General features: G+C 45.4%; 1 protein-coding gene across 3 annotated transcripts in view; it reads right to left on the bottom strand.

The window, feature by feature from the left end:
* Nav2 (neuron navigator 2) overlaps positions 1–12,693 on the bottom strand; it is a 245,947-nt gene that overhangs the window by 222,399 nt on the left and 10,855 nt on the right. The window lies entirely within an intron of this gene.

Genomic DNA, 12,693 nt, shown 5'->3' with positions numbered 1-12,693 from the left:
ACACACACATACACACACATACACACACATACACACATATACACACACATACACACACATACACATACATACACACATATACATGCATACATGCACACTCACATACACACACACATACACACACATACACGCACATCACATACACACATGCAGAGACACATATATACACAGACACATACATACACACACACATATACACACACACACACATATACACACACACACATATACACTCACATACACATATACACACACATACAGAGACACATACATACACAGACAGAGATACAAACACACACACACACACACACCTACACATGCCCCCTCACGGAGACACACACACAACATACACAAGCACACACACGCACAGACACACAGACACATACACACACTTGAACATGTCCTCACCCATGAAAACACCAGAGGAACAACACCCAAGATGGTTCTGGCACACAGAGACACACACACACCTGCACATGCCCACATGCATATAGACACCTGCATACATGTATGTACACACACACACACACTTACTGAAGGGCCTTTTGCTTTCCTTATACAATCACTTTCTCAGAGAAGGCTTTCCTCCATGTTCTCTCATCATAGTTAGCATCTAGTAATCATAATTGGGGCTGTTTCCTGTCTCTTGTCAATCTTTGGACAGTCCTACTATTGCCTCCCAGGTGGGGAGACAGACCCTGAGTGTGTGTCTCCTGTAAACCGCACTTCCCTGTACAAACACAGGGCACTAACAATCAAACAGCAAGTGCTTTGCTTCTCCAAGCTGAGCACTGAGCACGCCACTGAATCATTTTCTCAGTCTGTGTCTTTAGCAATGTGACAAGGCAACCAGGAGGGCTCCAACCTGAACCCTGAAAGGATACTTCAAGGGGAATGTAGCTTCCTTCTTGAAAGTTCTCAAGTACATTCACAATATTTTAACCCTTCCAAAGCAGAAACATCTTAAATCCATGAAAAAAACCCCACATTTATAAGCCTTTGTGGTGTTTTAATGAGAAATGCCCCGTACAGGCTCATGCATTTGAACACTTGGCATCTAGTTAGTGGTGCTGTTTGGGGAGGTTATGGAACCTTTAGGAGAGGGAGCCTTACTGTAGCAAGTATTTCACTGGGGTAGACTTTGGGGCTTTATAGCTTAGCCCATTTCCTGTTCTCTCTGCTTTCTGTGTGAGGAAGAAATGTGATCTCTCTGCCAGGAAAGCCTCATGCCCTGTTGCCATGGCTTCCCCACCAAGAGGAACTCTTATCTCTTGGGAACTACAAGGTGAAACAAACCCTCGCTTCCCATGGCTGCTCTAGGTCAGGCATCTTATCACAGCAAGAGAAAATAAACTCATACAAATCAAAATTCCCAAATCAAAATACTTCCCAAACAAGAATCTTTGAAACCACCACAGGGCCAGGCACAGGACTTCTCAAGGCGTTCAAAATACTCGCTAGGATGTAATACTTTGAGAGAGTCAAAACATGTGCTGGGGTAAAACAGATAACAAAGAAATAGAAGAGGCTGGGTACAAGAGGACTTGGAGAGCCAGCGTTGTCACTCAGCAGCAGAACACTGGCCTAGCGTGGTGCTAGAAAACAATAAAGGTAGGTAGAGTCGGTGATAGTCACATGTTCAGGCCACGCCTGTCCAGAGGGAGTAGCTGCTGCCCAGTTTTTGCCATAAAGAACTAACTCATGGTTACCAGATTGATTATCTTCTGCCAAAGCAGAAAATCAACTTTTATCATTCTCACTTAATGGAGACCATCAGGAGGGTTTTGTTGTTGTGTTATTTAAAGTTCTTCTGACGCTGCCCTTGGGACTTGCAGGCCACCATCCTCCATCTCTGCGTAAGTGAGCACAGGGGTTCACAGTCCTCATGCACACACACAGGCTGCGTACCTTCCAGTGCAAACGGGCATCCCTCACTAAGTTCTGCTCCATGGAGATATAAAAAGAAAATAAAAGAAACTTTAAAACCACACATACAAAAAGCTGTCCTTTGATGCTCGGCAAACATAAGAACCCCATGAGGCCCAGATGGCTTTTATACAAACCATAATCCGAATGGCTATAAATCATCATCGGATTTCTCATTCTGCTCAGGAAGGTCTGAGGCATGCTGCACACCCACCCCACTCCCACACCATCATCCTGGCATACACCAAGCGTCTCAGCCTCACTGAGCACTAAGATACCAGTTACTGCCCCCAACGCCTCATGCCTGGCACAGGTGTGAGAAATATCCCCTTTAGATTTCCACAGAACATTTACCAAGTACCAGGGATAAGACTTCTGTCTGCAAAGCCACTCATGCCTAACGGAAATACAGTGAGCTGAAAAAGATGAAAACATTCTGCTTATATTACAAAGCCTTGTTACTATCATACGGCACAGGGGCCAGCTGTATGGATCAGCAGGTAAAGTTGACTATTGCCAACCCTTGAACCCTCACCTGAGTTTGATCCCTGGAATCTACACAGTCAAAGGAAAGAACTACTTTCTGAAAGCATGTCCATATATGCATCATGGCACATACACACACACACACACCACAAAAAGATATAAATAAGTATGAAGAAAAAAACCCAAATAGCATGTAATATGTGGTGAGCCTCTTGTAAAATTTGCTTAAATGTCATGTGAATTACAAGACAAACACACATTAGGACCCTAGACTATATCCACAGAGCAAATGAAGGGTCCCAGGGACTAAGGGACTAGAACTGGTAGGGAATTCACTTCCGTGAGAACACAGCACGGACAGTACAATTCAGACTCCATCAGCTTAGAATATACAATGTTCTTAAAGACTGTTCAAATGTGTCCTAAAAGAGCACAAGAGTGGGTGCTATGCTAAACTTCAGCAGACTTTTTGGAAATACTCTCAATCTAAAACATTTCGAACTCCCCAGTGAATAGATACTGTACTTAAAAGCATATTTGAGCAGGTACACCCCAAAGAATTTTCTTTTTCTTAAAATATTTTTTCAGACAGTCTTGCTATTCAGTCTGACCTTGGACTCATGGCAATCCTCCTCCCTCAACCTCCTGAGGTCCTGGGATTACACGTATATGCCGCCATGCCCAGCTCAGGCTTTTCTCTTGGCTCTACGACAACATTGAGCAAGTGGGCTGTGAGACTGGCAGCTTGAGTATCTCATGGGAGTTTGTAAAGGAGGTCAACTCTCCCACCCCTCCTAGACCCCTGGGACTAAAAGCTGCAGGGTCAGGCCTAGAATATTCCATTTAGCATTCACTGAAGTTTGAGAAACCTTGCTTAAGAGGCTTTGCCAAACCCAAATAGCTTGCAACGTTGATGTTTTTTCATATACCTTCATAACTGTGATGTGAGCCAGGAGTGGTGGTACACCATGATTTGTGCATTCCAGACCAGCCTGGCTGCAATATGAGAACTTGTCTAAAACAAATAAACAAACAAACAAATAGCAAAAACACACAAAACAAATAAACAACAACAAGACACTAAATGAAACTATAAAACTCTAAGAGAAGACAGAATGGGAGAATTCTTGGCCTAGAACAACTAGAGAAATCTTCAAGTACTTGAAAATATTACAGTTATTAAACTCTGACACACAGCCCCGTCTGAGGAGCCCCCAATGATCAGATAACTCTGAACAGTTTAACTCCACCCTCTGAGAAACATGAGCTAAACATGGTTAACCTGGCTAACACAATGTCAGGACCTAGGCGAAGAGATGGAAAACAGGCTACTTCTACAACAAAGCTTTTGTGCTATTTAATAACACATAAAATATGATCAGTCTCTCATAAAAATGGCTTATACAGCATGTCAATTACAAGACAAACATACATAAGTCGGGGAGCAGGACCCACGCCTGGGTTTACATTTGCAGAAGAACGGTATCTGTCAGCATCAACTCTGGGGACTCAGTAGGAATAGGCACAGCCTTTCATGGCTGCTCAAGTGTCTGGGGTGCCTGTGATGCAGGAGTTGGGAGGATGATAACGTACTAGAAATGGACTATGGCTGCTCTGTAGACCGCCTACCTGCAGCTTCTTAGAATGTGCAGGCATGGAGACCTCCTTCCTCATACGCAAACAGTGGAGGCAACTCCCAGGAAAGTCAGCCCTGCAGGAAAGAGACTGGCTGTGGCCAGTGTTATTAACTAATGCCGAAGACCTGGGAAGAATTTCCCTTCTGATCTGGTAAGCCACTGTGCTTGAATCCTAGAGTGTGTTAGCTTCCTGATGCTCCTATGAGCAATCGCCACAAGCTTAACAGCTCTGAACAGCCATGAACGTACACGGCCCAGAAGTCCTATGTTGGCCTGAGAGCTAAATTCATGCGGCTTTGGAGCTGTGTTCATTTGAGCAGCAACTACAGCAGCAGGACCTGTTTCCTAGCACCCATGTATTTCATGGGTCCTGGCTCCTTCCTCTGACTCCAAAGCTGGCAGGATAGAACCCGTCAGGCTCCATTATTTCCTGTCCCTAAAAGGATTCTTGTGCCCACCCCAGGCCTGCCCAGATAACCATCCCAGGTTACAATCCTTAGCTTGCAAGACAACATGTGCCACCAGCCATGGAGATCAGGATGCCACAGAGATGTGGGTTCCTCACTCAACCTCACTTCACTGGGCACCTACTTTCTGACCATGAGGAAACTCCTTGCTGCACAGATCAACAGTCATGGGTGGCATGCAGTGAGAACGTCCACCAGATGTACTCTTGAGTTGAACCCCTTCCACTGCCTCCTCTCTCCCCTCATTGCCTGCCTAGAGACAGCTTCCATTATCCCGCTTTTATAAGAAAGAAGCTGTCCCAGAGAGAACTGGGCTCTGCCCAGACCACACTTCCCATTCCAGCCCATGCTCGTCTTTCTTTGCCCCGACTCTTTCTCACCCTGAGCCGCTGCTTATCCCTCTCTGTAAGGGATGGCAGGACACTGTGAGTCCCACCCTTCAGTGTCACAGTCAGTTCTTCTCCTTAGAGCGCTGTCCCTGTACAGTAACTGATAATAAGAAAGGGACCTGCTAGAGCCAGGTTTCCAGCGTAAGAGCCTCAGGGTGACACTCATCAGAGCTGGGTGACCTCAGACAAGTTACTTAACTGCTGTCTGCCTCAGTTTCCTTTGTTATAAAATGGAACTAATCATGTCTTCCTCCATAGGATATACAAAGACCAAGTCAGTTAATACAAAGTGTCTACAATAGTCTTCAGCACACAGTGTGTACACGTTGGGTTTCCTGTACAATACTGTATGAGACCAGTTGAAGAATACTAAGAACAACAGCTCGGAGGGAGGGAGGGAGGGAGGGAGGGAAGGTAATGCTCTATCGTGACCCTCAGCCCTTCAGAGCCTGGCGTCCAGATTCTTCCTTAATCTTAATGGAATGAACAAAATACGCATCCTTATCCTGAGAGGAATCAGGAGAGTAAAATGAGCTGCAGCATCTGAAACACTCAGAAGGTGGCTGGTCTCAGAACAGTAGCTTGTCATTCTTGTCATCTCAGTATTACTGTCTGGTAGCAACCAATGGGGCTGCCTCAGAATGCTTACTTAAAGCAAAAGAGCAAACTGAAAATGAGACATGAGTCCTGAGAAGTGTCATTTCCTACTTAGACCTTCTAGGTCGATCCAGGACGAAGTAAGGCAAGGAAAGAAGTGTCTTAACATTGCTACATGTCCCTGAACTTAAACAAACAGCAACAATATCTATCAAGGAATAAGACCTCCACTCACCCATCCTTCCTCATACATCCGAGATGTCCAGTAGTGGAGCTAATGGGGACAGTAAACAGATCCTGAAGGACCTTCTAGGAATGGAGAGTTACTAGTAGCTTTCAACAGACCTGAGTTCAGTTCCCAGCACCTAAGTCAGGTAGCTCATAGCTACCTGTAACTCCAGCTCTAGGGAATTTGAGACACTTCTGGACTCCTTGAGCACCTGCAGTCACTCATCCACAAACCCACACACAGACACATACACACATAAATAAAAAAGAACATAATAAAATAAACCAAAGGCCTAAGGAAGAGAGGCAGAAATGAAGACCACTATCACCTTTAAATGTAACAGTCAAACCCAACCAGGATGGTGGAGTGGCCACTGGGTAGGAAGCCATGGGTGCTTCCTGCTGCTCTTGGTTCTGGCTTCCTATTTTGCTATAAACTCCAAGTGGCCTCTGAGCTTTCCCTCATTCCTTCTTGATTCTGTAACATTTGTGTGCCCTTAGGGCCATGTAAAAATAGACCCAGAAGCCTTGTGTGGAGGCAACTCAGCTGCCCAAGGATCTCAGACACTCCCAAGGCATGCGGCTGACTTGCTGGCAGCTGCTGTTAGGGTTCCCAGTCACTGTGCCTAGAAATTTGATCTGGTTGCAGAAGTCTCTCTCCTGGCCCAGGAGGCTCTGTAGAGAATGAGGCCAAGAGACCTGGCGCCCAGAGGCATCTCAACTAAGGGTCACCTGCTCATGGCAGCATGTGAGTTCTTAGTGATAGCTTACCTCAGGCCTTTCCCAGAAGCATTCAGACCCCTCCCTTCCTGTTAACTCCTGTCTCCAAGGTCAATAAACTTGGAGAACAAAAACTGGAGAGGAGGAAGGCACTATTTTTTTTTTAAATTGAATTTCTTCTCCATTGTATCAGTGAAGACCCCAACTCTTCCTCCTCCTAGGTGATTAACCTGTTCCCAAATCCTCAGTTTTCATACGCAAATGTAGATTTTGAAAAATCATTCCTCTGTCTTAAATCAGTGGCAGTCCCTAATATTGTCAGCTTAATGGGATTTAGCATCACCAAGGAAACAAGGGCATCTCTGTGTGGGAGCTTCTACATTGGTTTAAATGATGGACGACTCATCCTGATATGGGTGGTACCATGACATGAGCTGGGATCCCAGACTGAATAAAAAGGAGGTAGTGAGTTGAGCACTAGCATTCATCTCTCTGCTTCCTGAATTCAGAAGCATGACCTTGAGCTCCTGCCTCTATACCTTCCCCACCATGATGGCCTGGACCTTCATTTTGTGAGTCAGATAAGCCCCTTTCCTAGTTGCTTTTCTCAGGTATTTGTCATTGAAATGAGAAAAGCGACTAACACAACAGTATTGAGAACTGCATACAACTAAGTGGGCTCCTGGCACATGGTTCCAGGAAGGGAAATCTGACAGTTGATCTGTGAGGTCTTTCTCTCTCACATTTTCAGAGAAGGAAGCAAAAAGCTGAAACTAAGGGCCACCCTGTTAAGAAGGGACTGGTCCAGGAGTGACTGACGATGACGAGGCTGGACACTGCTGGATGTGCTTCTGTGACAACTTGTCTACTTGGACTCTCATGTGCAGATCTAACCATACTGAGTGGTAACCACGTCCAGCACACAGATGATCCTGTGGGAGTTACAAAGCAATGCTTTGAAGCAGGTATGGTCCTCAGAACTTCAGTAACATACCCTGGACACGGCTGGTGACCTCAAGATGCATATGCTTTGCAGCCTCAGGGGTCAGAAGGAAAACAAAGCCCTAATCCAGTCACAGAGTGAAGGAGGGAAGCCGGAGCTGGCACCTGTTGCCTCAGCCTAGTGCTATCTTTTTCCTCCTTCAGTCACTGTGTCTCCCCAGGTGCTGACCCTGGCAAAGGTTGGCCAGGGAAAGCCTGCCCTACACTGTCTACTCCTCTTGTAGTAGTAACCCAGCTCTTACCACTTGTGAATGGGGGTTCTACACATAACACCATAGTGAGGGGTTCTTCCCTTGGAAATTTGCAAAGTTCTGCCATCCCCGTGTCTTTACTTACCTGCAGACTAAGACTTGGGAACCTGGGTATTAGCATTTTGTACAGGGCAGGGGCTGGAGCAGGGGCATGCTTGGATAAGAAGGATTGTTAGGGGTAGTCTGAGGTTTCTGGAGCTCTAAGGGACACTGGGCCAAGCACTGGGAGCAACAATCTGCTAACCTGCATGCCAAATTCTGGGTCGTTACAACTTGAGGAGAGAACTGGCAGTTTCCTCCAATTTCTCAAGTGTTCTACATCCTTAAAGACATGAACCACTAAATGATGACATCAGCATCAGTGTCATCACCATGGAAACCACCAAGGAGGCAAAGGGAAGGAGGGAACAAGCTTCCCTGTAGGCTACAAAGAGTGAACTAAGGGTGTTTACCCAGAACTCTAACAGCACCTGCAGCAAACACTGTCTGCCTTAGTGTATTTGCTATCTTAATTATTATCAACTATTGTAGTGAGAATTCTGGTTTCTTTAAAAAAACACACACACACACACAGAAATATTGTGGGAATATGTCTTTGTTTTAATCCCAGGTGTGGGATATGGAGCTGCTTCAGATTGTCCACAGCAGGAGGCTACGATTTGCCTAGTGCTGTAGCAGGGAAGTGGGTTTGCAAGCTGCAGATAGCTTCTGTGAGTGTGTATGATGGTTGGAATTCTGGGAAATTTTCAGAGGCTATGTAAATGCTAGGGCCCCAGTAGAAGGGGCTGGTTGGCGGTCAGTTGGTGGTTGGATGATGTTGGTTGTCAAGTAGTTGTTGTGCGCGAAGAGATGAAAAGAGGAAACTAGATATCCTGATGGCAACGATGAAACTTGCTCCACGGAATTTGACACCCCCTAATCAGCAGGAAGTAGTCTAATGATATCATTGGTCCTTCAAAGTAGCCAAAAATCAAACTACAAACTATCACTATTTTCATTGCCTCATTAGTTCACACACACACACACACACACACACACACACACACACACACGCTACATGTGAGTTATTATCATTCCACTTCATAGGACAGGAAACTCAAGGTTTCAAAGATTAAACAATTAGTTCCAGGCCTCTGAACTGATGCAAGGCGTTGAACATCCCCCTGGCTTGCAACTCACGCAGTCTTCAGTCTAGATACTCCAGGGGAAAAGAAAAGAAGATTCCCAGAGACCCACTGAGAGGCCAGTAGGCTGCTGGAATGGAGGCCAGGCTGAAGGGAATAGCAGGTGTAAGTCCCCTCTCTAAAAAGGCTCAGCTCTGAGTGTCCCTTAAAGGACTACAGAAAGTCAAGTTGCTTAAAATAATGATTAAAAGAGAAAACCACTGCCTGCCACCAGCTAGTCCAAGGCTCTCAGGGAGCAAATACCATGAGGTCTCATGGGGCATTGAGTTCTAGGCGAGAAGGAGCGACCCAGCAGCCGCTCAGCACCCTCTGGCTGAGCTCCAAGCAATGTTTTCCCTTCCAAACTAACACTTAATTCTGCTGAACAAATCATTTGAAAAACAAAGAGATGCCCCCTTGGTTGCCATGGCAACATCACACAGACAAAACATTTATACCAGCTTTGACGAACACACAAACTTACTAAAGGGTCAATGGGATATGTTTGGTGAGAGGGTAGGGGATGCGGGTGGGGCAGGGAATGATATTTCTAGAGCTCTAATGTCCAAGGACTTGGCTCTAAAAGATTCAAAGTCAGACTGAAATAGGCTAACAGACTTCATAAGAACAAGCTGAAGTCAGGCTTGCTCTGGATACGTAAAGAGCCCTCACTTTTATCAACACTTTCAAGTTTGTTTTCTGAAGAGCTGGACACCAAGGGTCATGGATGCTGGGAAATGAGCATGAAGTCTTGCGGATAGTACTGAACAACCTGCCACTTAGGTTTCTACCTGCAAAGGGCAGTGCCACAGCCAATCAGAAGGCTGAATGTCCTAGCACAGAAGGGCTTAAAACCAAATGCCTTCTAGGTATGTGTGAATGCTGACATGAGAAATCAACAATTCCTTCTAGCTGGGTAGGGTTTGCTGTTCCTAGATCCCATGACTGAACTGCCTGCCATCAAAGATGAACAAATAACCTTGGATCTTTTCTTCCAGAAAGCTTTACTCTGGGACTGACCCCAGAAGCAGCAATCTAGGGGGTAAAAAAAGAAGCAGGCTTATCCCGGGTCTAAATGGTCCTCCATGTCTATGAGTTCTGCCATACCTTGGGCTCCTTCAAGCTCTCTGCCTTTCATCATGGGAACAAAAGGGCGAAGGCAGACACTGCAGGGCAGCCAGAAGAGGCCTCAGCTGTAGCCTTACAGGATTCATGCCTCAGAAATGACCTTCCTGGGGAAGGACGGGCGCAAGAATCCTAGTGTTCTAACTGTTCTCTGATTTCTTGTCCACGCACCTGATTGTCCTGTGGAGAGACCACTTCTTTCTGCCTGCCATTTACCTGGCCTAGCTTAGAGATTGGCACCAGGGCAACATTCTGTGACTGTTTGCCAACAGGCCATTAGGATACAATGTCATGTCTCTTGTGACCCATGGCACTATTCCTGGAATTTCAGCCTATTTCCAGTGTCTGTTCTTATATCCCCATGCTTAGAAAAGAAAGTGGAACTGAAAGTGGGGTGTGGTGAGGTTAGAGAGGAAGCTAGAACTCCTGGCCAGCTTGTGGGCAGGGCATTGGAAGTGGAGGAAAAGGTGCCTTCTTGCTTTCCAGTCTTGTTCCTCCTGTGAAGCTCACTGACCAGCTGATGAACTGGCCTTGCCAGAGTTGCTTTTCTTCAGTTGCATTACTAAAGGCTCCTGGTAGATATTTCTATGCCATATTTTGGGAGAATCACTCACCCTCCCTGTAGAATATCTTTTACAAGGTCTCATCTCACTGTGTGTCATCTTCCCTTTACCACAAACGATGCTCTCCTTCACACAACAGCAAAGGGTCATCAGTGATCACCCTAAATAGAGCTCAACGGGGAGATTAACTTATCAGAAAACTAGAAATGCTGGATGGCATACTCTCAAATACTACTCTGACAGGAGACAGACACTTTTACTCTGAATGTTTACATGCACGGACATGCATGCACATGTGTCTATGCACACATACTCAGTCAGTCAAAGCAACACCTCACTCTCTATATGAGCTGGTAGAACTGCAGAGGGCACGTGTCACTATCTTATGGTACTGTGAAGGACAATATCCCTGGTGTACACGTCCCCAACCTCTCCTCATCTCCAACAGAATAGAATGGACATTGTAGACATTCTTTATCTCCCTAGACTCACATCATCTTTGCCGAACCCGTCTCTGCTAGGTTTGCCATAAAACTGTCTGCTTCCCCACCCCAGACTGGAACCAATTATCACAGGCAATTATAGGATTTTATACTGCTGTTCTAAAAAAGAAAAACAGAAAAAAAAACCCACACTGCCCTCGTCCTGAGTACTAACATAGCTGAGCTGCGGGGAAGCCACAGGATTGCTTGGCTCTTGTTGTGATAGTATTTATAACAAACACATTTGCAGATAAAAATAAAGTTGCCCAGAAGAGTCTGAGATGGTAACATTTCATAAGCTAGAGAGTGGACTTTAAAGACCACAAATAGCATCTTTAACAAATAGTACAGGACATACATTTGGACCAAATTAAATAAAAGGCTGCCTACCTTCAAATGTCAGCTCTACACGCATGACACCAGGCTAGGACAAATGAATTGCTAGCTGTCCTAGAGAGAAGGGAGGAATGCCTCTCTTTCACATGAAGACTGCCTCGTGTATGTAACGTGCTTGCATTGAAATTAAGTCTCCTACTGTCCAAAATTTTTCAATTATTAATACACTAGACAGCTGCAGTAGCACTAGTAAAAATAGCAGCCAACCCTTCCCAAGAGTCAGAGCCGTTCTCAGAGTCCCGGCTGGGGATTTTCCTACAGAAGGAATGGTTGGTCCATGGAGCAAACAAAAGAGCAAAGCCTCCAGGGGCCTCACCAAAGACAAGGAACTTCCTTCAGAATGTAAAGCAGAAAATGAGAATTTCACACACACACACACACACACACACACACACACAGATGTACACACCCACACACACATGCACACACACACCTCTTTATAATAAAATTAGGTTTTGTGCACTTTAAAAAGTTGTCTTAAAAGGCTACCTCTGTCCAACTCTTCAGGTTGCAAACAAGTCAGAACACTAAAGAGAGTTCAAGAAATGCCAGGCACTCTGGAATCTGTGGCATCTGTCAAATGGTGAGGAGTTGGGTGGGGACGGAAAAATATTTTGTGCCCTTCTTTAGATTTCTGAAGCAAATCCATGTCCAGGTATTTGGACATCCTACCCGACTCTGACAACAAGTGCTCTCTGAGAGAAGCACTAAGAGCCCCCGCAACAAGGCCCCCATTCTCCCCACACAGTGATGGATATGAACTCAAGTACTTGGCAACAGAAGGAAAGAACAGACTTAAAGATTAACTTTTGTATTTTTAAAGCTTACATACATCACACTTGCCAGGATATCACTCGTCATGGTTGCTGAGCAGAGTTCAGAAGTAGTCACTGTCCATTTTCCAGTTACCACCACAGTGCCAACTTCGTGTCCCTCTCCCCTTTACAGTCCAGATCGAATGTCCCACCCTGGTCAGTCAGATCCCATCATCCCTACCGGAGCCTCTGCAGCCCACACAGGCGGAAATAATAACAGATCTTTGAGCCATAAAGAGTCCATGTTCTAAGGGTGCATGTGTGCATACCTATTCTGTATGACTTCTTTTAACATAAAAGATGTTTCATTTTTGCATCCTGACTATACAGACATCGCAACCATTTCTTAATGAATGTCAACAAATGTGTCAGAAGCAGAAAGCACAGCTACTTGGGGACGGCTGTTGAGAACTAACCCCACAGAGTAGCTTCTGGTATGAGTGTTT

This window comes from Grammomys surdaster, unplaced genomic scaffold (assembly GCF_004785775.1).
Source record: "Grammomys surdaster isolate TR1022 unplaced genomic scaffold, NIH_TR_1.0 125635, whole genome shotgun sequence".
Lineage (NCBI taxonomy): Eukaryota > Metazoa > Chordata > Mammalia > Rodentia > Muridae > Grammomys > Grammomys surdaster.
Note: the sequence above shows the minus strand (reverse complement) of the source record. Positions and strands in the feature narration are given on the sequence as shown.